Source organism: Melanostigma gelatinosum (assembly GCF_949748355.1).
Source record: "Melanostigma gelatinosum genome assembly, chromosome: 18".
Taxonomy (NCBI): domain Eukaryota; kingdom Metazoa; phylum Chordata; class Actinopteri; order Perciformes; family Zoarcidae; genus Melanostigma; species Melanostigma gelatinosum.
The window spans coordinates 18,931,464-18,941,204 of record NC_136651.1 but is presented as its reverse complement, the minus strand read 5'-3'; positions in this window follow the sequence as shown (position 1 = coordinate 18,941,204).

Sequence of the window (9,741 nt, the reverse complement as noted above, 5' to 3'; positions counted from 1 at the left end):
TTCCACCCATCTTGAAAATCTGTCTACCATTACCAAGATGTACCTCTTTCCCTGCACTCTGTTCTCTGGTCCCATATCTGTATAATCTATGCTGATGTCTTGGAAACAGGCAGAGGGCACGGGATAAGATCCCATCGGTGTCGAATGGTTTTCTTGGGTTGTATTTTCCACAAATTTGACATTCATCGCAGAAGAGGAAAGATATCGCTTCGATGTGCGGATGCCACCATAGTTGTTTTAAATTGTCCAATGTCCGTTTCTTTCCCTCGTGTGTAGGTCCGTGGGCCCCTGGTAGGAGTGCTGCACACAGTTCTGCTGAGGCAACCACTCTGCCGTCGTGGGCTCTCCACAGACCTTCTTTGTCTTTTGAGGCTCCTTTCCGTGTCCATTCGGACCATTCATAAGGTCCTGCTTTCTTTTGATGATCTTTGATGTGTTCGATGGTAAGCTCAGGTGGGCCGGATGTTGGCTTCATAACCATTTGGCGAGGTGTGTAGCCTCCAGTCTTCTTGGCTGCTCTGTCTGCCACGTCATTACCGGCGCTGATTCGTGATCTGATTGTGTCATGTCCTTTGCATTTCATGATGGCCACCCCCTTTGGTAGTTGGATTGCTTCTACCAGCCTTCTCATAGCTGCTTCATGTTTTATGGGGTGGTCATTTGAAGTGGTGAAGTTGCGTCTTCGCCATACAGGGCCATCGATGTGGGCCGCTCCATGGGCGTAAGCCGAATCTGTGAAGATATTTACAATTTTGTCCGTGCTCCACTTCAGAGCCTGAATCAGTGCTTCCACTTCCGCTAGTTGTGCTGAAGCGGGTTATGGCAGAATCCCTGACTCCACTGTTTGGTGATAGCCATCACTCTTCTGTTCGACCACTGCAGGACCTACTTACAGTGACCTCACAACTCCGCAATATAAGCTTTACAAGTATAGCGCATATTATTTAACAGTGAATGAATATATTTTATTTACACTTCTCTATTGCCTTTGTCAGTTTTAACGGGTGATAATGGGCCCCTTCATTCTTAAACGCAATCACAACTTTCCATTCAGTTGAGTCATCCTCCTTCCCCACACTTGATCGAGTAGCCTTCACTTTTTTACTCTCCTCGCCAAACAAACTTCCGGAGCGGCCTGAACTGCCGCTGCCCTTTCTCTTCTTTCTGTTCGCTTCTTGCCATGCCACATTATTATTCTCACCATCTGAACTATCACCCATGATATCTGCATTCACTGTACAGTTGTTGCTCAACCACACAATTCTGTTCTCTTCTCGTACTCCACCACTTTTCCAACAAACTTTCTTTCTCTGGTCTCGTCGCACACTGATGACGTCCTCTTGCTCCGATCCTCCCCCTCCTTACGCTGAGTTAGGTTAGAACGGAGTTCTTCTTCTCTTGGTTTGAATGGCAGATATCAAACTGATAGCAGGTGCATACCGCCGCCTACTGCACTGGAGTTTGAAACACCATATTTGTTGGAATGCTGATTCAGCATTTTTTGGCAGGTATCTCCTTCCACATTTCTTAAGCTACAGAAACCGTTCAACTATCAAAATGTCCAGCTGTTTAAGGACATGCCGGCTATGACGTTTTATGTGTTTAACCTTTAAGCTTCTTGAAATTTGTTTTTGAATGGAGAACGTTTTCAAATCCTCAACTTCTTCAACTTTCAAATCCTTCTTCTTCCTCATACGTTCAGCTACAGACACCATTTCAACTTTAAAATGTTGAGAAAACCCTGAGCTATTATTGTATGCTATAACCTTTCTGATATCTTTTACAGATAGACTTTATTGCAGACTCAGGGTCCATAGAGAGAGATCTATGGACCCCGATCCATAGATCTGTTATCCTTTTTGAACCGTCACATTTGAACTTTTATGATTTTTTCAGTAATTTTCTGACGATATAATGGGTGTGTATTGCACAGCTCAGAGTGCGTGATGTCACCGCTCGAGTGAAGAGCAGCTTGAGATTCTTGTCAAAAAAATATTTGTCTTTTGCCACTAGGGAAAACAAACTATCTGCTCCATAGAGACCAATGCTAAATCTTACTTCAAGAACATCTTCCACAGAACACAGTACCCCGTTTGTAGATCGCCAGTGAAGCCAGATTTTTTACACTACAGACACAATTTTCACATGATCAGTTCTTCAAGTCATCCTTCCTCTACAGCTTTAATATCGGAGCAATAGGAGCTATGCTTATGGGGGCTTTGAGGATTTGTTTGACAGGTGTTTCACAGCTTTAGCTCCACGTTAAGGCTGCAGGCACACAGGCGTTTTTGATTGAGCTAATTAGTGAAGTTGATAAACACAGACACACATGACTTGGAGATATTCAGGGCAAGATCGTTAGACCTGTCTGTCTCCCTCACTCCATCAAACTGTCTGTCTCCCTCTGTCTATCTTTATGTCTGTGTCTCTCTCACATACAGTCAGTCAGGTCTTAGAGATTTTTAGAGGACTTTTCCCCTCCCCCCATTTCAAAATAAAAGCCCCACAGATTTTGTAAAAATCTTAATCAGCAAATAACTATAGCTGTCAAATAAATGTAGTGGCCTAAAAAGTACAATATTTGCCTGTAAAATACATGTAACATACAATGAAAGTAGGCAGAATCAAAGTACAAATACCGTCAAATTGATTTTTTTAATGTTCAACATTTCATGTGTAATTTCCATGAAATCTTCACCATCTGAGCACAAAACGTTGTACATCAATACAGTATTTAGGTAAATGTAGTTACATTCCACCACAGCTTGTTCAACATGAGGCAGCTCCACTGATCAAACTATCAGGATGCATCAGCTACGGTATTAAATCATTAATTAACAATCTACAGCCAGTGAGATGAAACATTGAAACACCTCTCACATGGTATAACACTCGTAGAATAACTATTCTTCACTGACTACTTTTACTCTCGAGGTCAGTGACACATCTGCAGCCTTGATGAACAGAATATACGTAAAGCTTTAGACCTCACTGTGAATCTGGTATTCTTACATCACCTGCCAACGCTTTATTGTTAGAATACAAACCTGAGATCAAAAAAGGGCATTTCGTTGCTCACTTCCCTTTGAGCCCTGATCCTCACTTTTCCTCACTATTGCTGAGGCTGATTCTTTCACAGCACCATGTAGCACACCATCTACAATTTGTGTCTGTGTGCCACCTCTAAAACACAAAACAATTTCATCAAGTTTTACAAGATTACAAGATACATAAAAAATACAAAATAAATGAAACGTAGACAAAAAGAAAAGTTGTCTATTGTACTGATGACAAAATGACTGACTCACCAATACGGAGAGGCTCTCAGCCGAAACATCACGGTTCACAATCTACTCAGATTACTGAAGTAAATACATTCTAAAAACAAAAGAAAAATCGAATTGGTCAAACATTTGCAGGAACTATGAACACAAGAACTGAATTGTCTCCCGTGTATTTTGCAAATACAAGGCTACTTGTCTGTATGCAATCTTTAAGCCTTGCCAATTGATGGCAATCACAGTAGTATGTCTTCCCGCAGGTCTTTCAGAGGTACGGCTCCTCCCCAGTGTGGGCTCTTGTCATGTGAACCAACATGTTACCTCTTTGTCTGAAATCTTTTCTACATGTTTTGCAAGAATACGGCTTCTCACCTGTGTGTGTTCTCATGTGAACCAACATGTCACCGCTTTGTCTGAAATCTTTTCCACATGTTTTGCAAGAATACGGCTTCTCACCTGTGTGTGTTCTCATGTGGACTATCAAGTGACTACTATGTCGAAAATCTTTTCCACATGTTTTGCAAGAATACGGCTTCTCACCTGTGTGTGTTCTCATGTGAACCAACATGTCACCTCTTTGTCTGAAATCTTTTCCACATGTTTCGCAAGAATACGGCTTGTCACTTGTGTGGATTTTTTGATGAGTCTTCAATGAGGATATCTTACTGAATATTTTCTCACAGAAGCTGCAAGAATGTGACTTCTCATCTGAGTGGGTTCTCAGGTGTTTGTCGAAATGCGACCTGAACTTGAAGACTTCTCCACACGTGTCACATTGTAAAAGTGCTTTACCTGTTTGAGGATCACTGTAAGTCTTTGACATGTTGTTAATATCGTTACAGTGACTTCTGCTTTTCTGTTGTCTTTTCTTTGGTTCTGGCGCTGAATCGCTAGTTGATTCTGAGTCTTCATGCTCGCTTCCTTTCTGATCTTGGCTCTCAGCTACATGAGAGTTGTTGGAGAGGAGCTGGGGGTCTCTTGTTGGTTCTGGGTCAGTGTGGTTACTTTCCTCATCAGGAGTCAACATGAAGGTCTCAGTCTCCTGCTTCAGCTCAAGCTGCTCTCCCTCCTGACTGGTGCAGAGTTCCTCCTGTTCCTCTTTGATCTGTGGAGGATCTGGGTCCTCTTGGTCCAGACTGGAGTTCCTCTCCTGAATACAGAGATGCTGGTCGGAGAGAACCTCCTCCTCCTTACAGACATGTTGCTGTGGGAGCTCTGGAGGGACAGAGAGCAACATAGATAGGATTTGACTGTGATGTTGAAGGAAAAATGCAAACAGTGCATTCACATGAAACCAGGCATACAGCACACCAGATATCATGACAGTGGACGAGGACGGTAAATTAGGTGAACCCGGAAGAGAATACCGGCATCAGTATAGGAATAAATAGAACCGAATGTCACGTAGCTCCCTCACACTGGAGATAGTTGCTTAAGTTTGCAATCGATTATTAAGATTGTAAAGGACCTCTGAGAATGTGTAGTGTATTTAAATAGATTGTTCCTTTTTTATGTCTTATTTTTGACGTTTTGTCACTGCAGTTCGTGCATTTCCTGTTGCGCTTTTATTTTGAAGGTATAAACCGGAAGTAAGAAGCCGTGAGAAAGCCGTTAGAAAAGTCACTAAGGGGACGGAAAAAGTGATTTAACAAGGAAGATGGATACGGTTTTATTATTTTAGCACCTGGCCGATATAGGCACAAGTTCTTACGGTGTGTTCAAGGTGCGATTCATTAAAGACGAATGGACCATCAGTTCAAGACTACAGACCATTATTCAGCCGGGATGCTACAAGAGAAATCACAGTTTTAGCTATATAACGCTACAGTCTGTGAATAATGAAATAAAACAGTAGTCACTAAATAGTTGTATCAAATGTATCTTATTCCATCATGGGAAAAATATCTGGTTTGCTGTCTACCATCTGCCTGAATCCACGTGAACGCAGCATTGATTAATACCAGAACACATTTAAACAATTTGGATTAAATGGAATTCCTCTGTTTAGTGGTATTACAATGATGAAGTTGTACAAACCTATCCTGTGTAACTGTATTACAGGTTTCCAAACGACATCCAACAGTCTGCGCTGACGGTCGATCTCTTCCTCGTACTCGAAGATAGTTTTTTCAAAAACTCTGAATATTTCTACAGCAGCAGCAGATAGTCGCTCGTTGACAAACTCTCTCAAATACTCAACTGACGACATTGTTGTTTACTCTCAACTGGAATAATTACCTCCGCAACGACTATGATATCGTTTTCCAGCCAACTCCACAGTACGAGCAGCGAACGCTGCACGCGGCTGTGTTGTTTACTTCCGCTGGATGTCACACTGTTAAGATCCGACTGTGTAAGAGAGTTACGTTCCTCTTCTTCTTCTTTAAATTTGATTGGCGGGTCGCAACCAACTTGTATAGGTGCATACCGCCACCTACTGTACCGGAGTGTGCAGTTTCAGGGTAACCTTTTCTTCACTGTTTCCAACTAAATCCTACGGTCTAATCCCGTTTCTTTAAGAAATCGCAACAGTGCTCTGCAGCACTCTCGCCATTATCCGTCCACTGCCAGAACTCCCTCCAAACTCCACTTCCGTCCCAACTGACATATTTTTTGCTTCAAGATGTTCCTGTCTGAATTGTACCTTTGACATTTCAGGATAACATGCTCCACGTCTTCCGTAACATTACAAATAGTGCACTTATCTGAGTCCATTTTTGCCATTAAATACAGCGTTGAGTTAACCTTGATATTATGACCTCCTCTCTTCTATACTTCCCTTTGTATGTCTTCACATTTATGGATTTCTGAATGTTATAATAATGTCTTCCTTTGTTATCGTTGTCCCACTTCTTCTGCCATAACTCCCGTCCTGCCTCTCTTATTCATGCTTTAGCTTCCCCCTTTCCAAAAGGAATTTTCAATATCTCCTCTTCTTTTAGTGTTAGTGCTCTCTTTGCAATCATATCTGCTCTCTCATTGCCCTCCACACCTACATGAGCAGGAACCCAGCTAAATTGAACATTAATTCCCAGTCTTTGAAGTCTCAACATTATCAGAGATATTTCCATCACTAAATCCTCTCTAATTGTTTGTTTTGTCTTCAGGCTGTTTAAAGCTACAGCAGAATCTGAACAGATGACCACTCTCTCAGGCCTGACCTCTTCTACCCATTGCAGTCCCAAGATGATTGCAATAATTTCAGCTGTAAAGACAGACAATCTGTCATTAATTCGTTTGCATATTGTCACACTAAATTCTGGTATGAATACCCCTGATCCCACGTGTCCATTCCCGTTATCTTTAGATCCATCTGTATAAATCTGCATATAGTTATAATAATTATTATTGATGTATACTTGAGTCTGATGTCCAATGTCATACAATTTTCTTTCCATCCATTTCTTCCTCTCTTCTATGAGTGTTAAATGCACATTGTGCACTGGTAGTGTCCACGGAGGAACATTTCCCCATATTACATTGGGCCCATACTCTAACCCAGTTAACCCGTATTCTTTGGCTATTGCACTGATTGTCCAACCAAACCCTTTGCCTTTACTTTGGGTGTATTCCCAGCATTCATACAGCACATTTGTTACGGGAAGTTCCTCTGCAGATCCCTTTAACTTCACCCAATATGCCAGAGCTAGTTTTGCTCGTCTTAGTCTTAATGGCAGTTCGTCAGCTTCTACCAGAAGTGCGTTGTTTGGGGTAGATTTAATTGCACCTATACTAAGTCTTAGAGCTCTGAACTGAATTCTATCTAATGCTAGTAATGTACTCTTGGCAACTGTTCCATAAACCATACATCCATAATCTATACCTGCTTGTATAATAGCCCTATAGATGCCCATTAGTGACCGTTTATCTGCTCCCCATTGATGTCCAGAAACTGCTCTCATAACATTGAGCACCTTTTTACATTTAGTTTCAATATGCCTAATATGAGTTCTCCACAAACATTTTTCATCAAACCATAAGCCTAAATATTTAAACTCTGTCACCCTCTCCAATACTTTGTCCATATAACTTCAGATGAGTATTGCTTATATTTCTCTTTCTGGTAAATAGCAGTGTTGGGATCTAAAGGAGCGTGTTTGGGTTATCAGCATTTAAGAAACGGAATTCTTGACATCAATAGAATTATTGATGTCTGTAACAATTATTAATGATTATTAATATAAACGGGGCACCACCCTGCGAACAGGGACCAATAACCAAACGATAAAACTAAGTCTCATAATTAGTAGTCACTCATAATGTCAATAGTCTGCGTATGACTATACATTCAGTGACAGTGAAGGTTTTTAAGTTCGAGCACAGGCTACTACATACAGTCTTATCAAATACATATGCACAAGTAATCACAGACGACTGCTCCTGAAAGTATAACAGAGTTTATTGAATCAAAATAATAAATGATCAAATCAATTAATATTGCAACCAACAAACGTTATCATACAATTTTATATGCCTAAACTAAAGAATGAATAAAGTGGATGAGGGTGTATGTCTGTGTGTGTATGTGTATGTGTGTGTGTGGGTCTGTGGGTGAACAGGAAGGAGTCTTACAGCTACGCTAAAGACTACAAAGATGGCGGCGTCGAGTGACGCTGGCCAAAGGGGAGGGGCCTTAAGAACTACAGCTAAAAACTACAAAGATGGCGGAGTCGAGTGACGCGGACCAAAATGGCAGTTAGGCTGCTGTATGTAATTCACGTGTGCCTGGGCAGGACGTGATGTGAGGCGCTCGTGAAAGGAGGAAAGAGCAAAAGGAGCGAGAACTCGAAGTGAATCACGCTTCGGCGTGCGATGTGGTAGGGAGCCTGCTTGCTGGTTCTATCATGCATAAATATACCGCTGTCGTCTTTGAACTGCCGGTAACTTATGCCGTGATAAACCACGCACCTCAGCTCACTCACCGAGTCGAGTTAATGAAAAGAGAACTTCCACACGGAGTGGGAGACAATGAATGAAAATAATCCCAAAAGAAACAGTCATAGTTGATACACCAATACAGCGGAGCTTCTCTGCTCCGTAATGATTGCGTAATACCTCAATATCACGCGACAGTCTTAAACACACAAAAACACGGGAATATCAACATATACATGAATGGCCTGAATTCAACTTAAGTTAATTTAAGCTAAGCTATGCCCAAATGCCAAGAATCTTACTTGTAGATGCTTCGTTGCAACGTTGAAGGGTTCGTGAGCAAAGTTGTTCTTTTTCTTCGAGAGGAAGGGGGGGGGGGTGCTTCTCAGCGCGGCGTTGAGCTGGCGCTGTTTCGGTCTGTCGTGGCGCAGCTCGCTCTGGAGCAAACGCAGACGTGATCTGTCCTCGCGGCAGGGAGGGTGATCTACTTCGGCTGACGGCGTGGTCCGTGCGTCTTACCGGGAATCGTCGGTGAAGGAGGGAGGCGTTGTCGTCTTTCCTTCGCCGGAATGTGTGCACCAAAAGAAAAAGGAGCAAAAAGCGCTGAACTGATCGCTGAAGCAGATTCGTTATCGCGGGCTGTTTCATCCAGCGAAACGGCTTGTCAGGGTTTGAGTAGGGTTGAAGGGCCGTTGCTTCCTCGTGGCCTCCGTCGTGCTGGAGGGGGGGGAGGAGAGGCCGATGTGTCTTCATGCGTCCAGGACGAAGGTCCGGGCGAAGAGAGCGGTGTGTGCTCCCTAACTCAACCGAGGTCGAAGGGGGAAAGCTGGATTCTCTGTGGCCTGGACAGGGGGGGGGGTCCGGGCGAAGAGAGCGGTGTGTGCTCCCTAACTCAACCGAGGTCGAAGGGGGAAAGCTTTGAGTTGGGGGAAGCAGATAGTTTTATAGAACATCGGCTGAACCACAGGGGTCCTGGGGTCTCTTGGCCTTCGGCCAATGAGACTGCAGCGGTTACCATGGTTTTTTGGGGGGGAGGGGGAATTCACACCTGAGTGTGAAATCTCACCCAGAGGAGGCTTGTTCTCATCCAACTACAAGTCAGGATGAGACCTTTGCTTGAAAAAGCGAAGGCCAGATTCTCTTTGTCCACAGCACATGTTGAAGCCATTTATCAGACCCCAACATCCCCCCTTTGTTCTGAAGAGCGAGGTGTTGGCTTCGGTCTTTAGAGCAAACCAAGGGCTGGCATGTGCATCCATGTGGTGGGGAAACCTGAAGAGGTGAGACAGTCCAAGTGTTCCTGAGACCAAAAGCAGTGGTTAAAACAGGCAGTGTTCATTGTTCATAGAGTTCAAGTTCATAGTGGTCAAGTTCATGGTGTTCAAGTTCAGAGTTCATTGGCATCTGGGCAGATGATTAAGGTGGCATCTGGGCAGATGACTTTAACTACTTCTACCTACATCTACTATCATACACAATTCAAATCATAGGTGAGCAAAACATTATTCCCAAATAATCCAATCGCTATTATGATGTTGTGATATTCTAGCATTGTGGCACAGTGTCAAAGAAAGTAACAACCCAA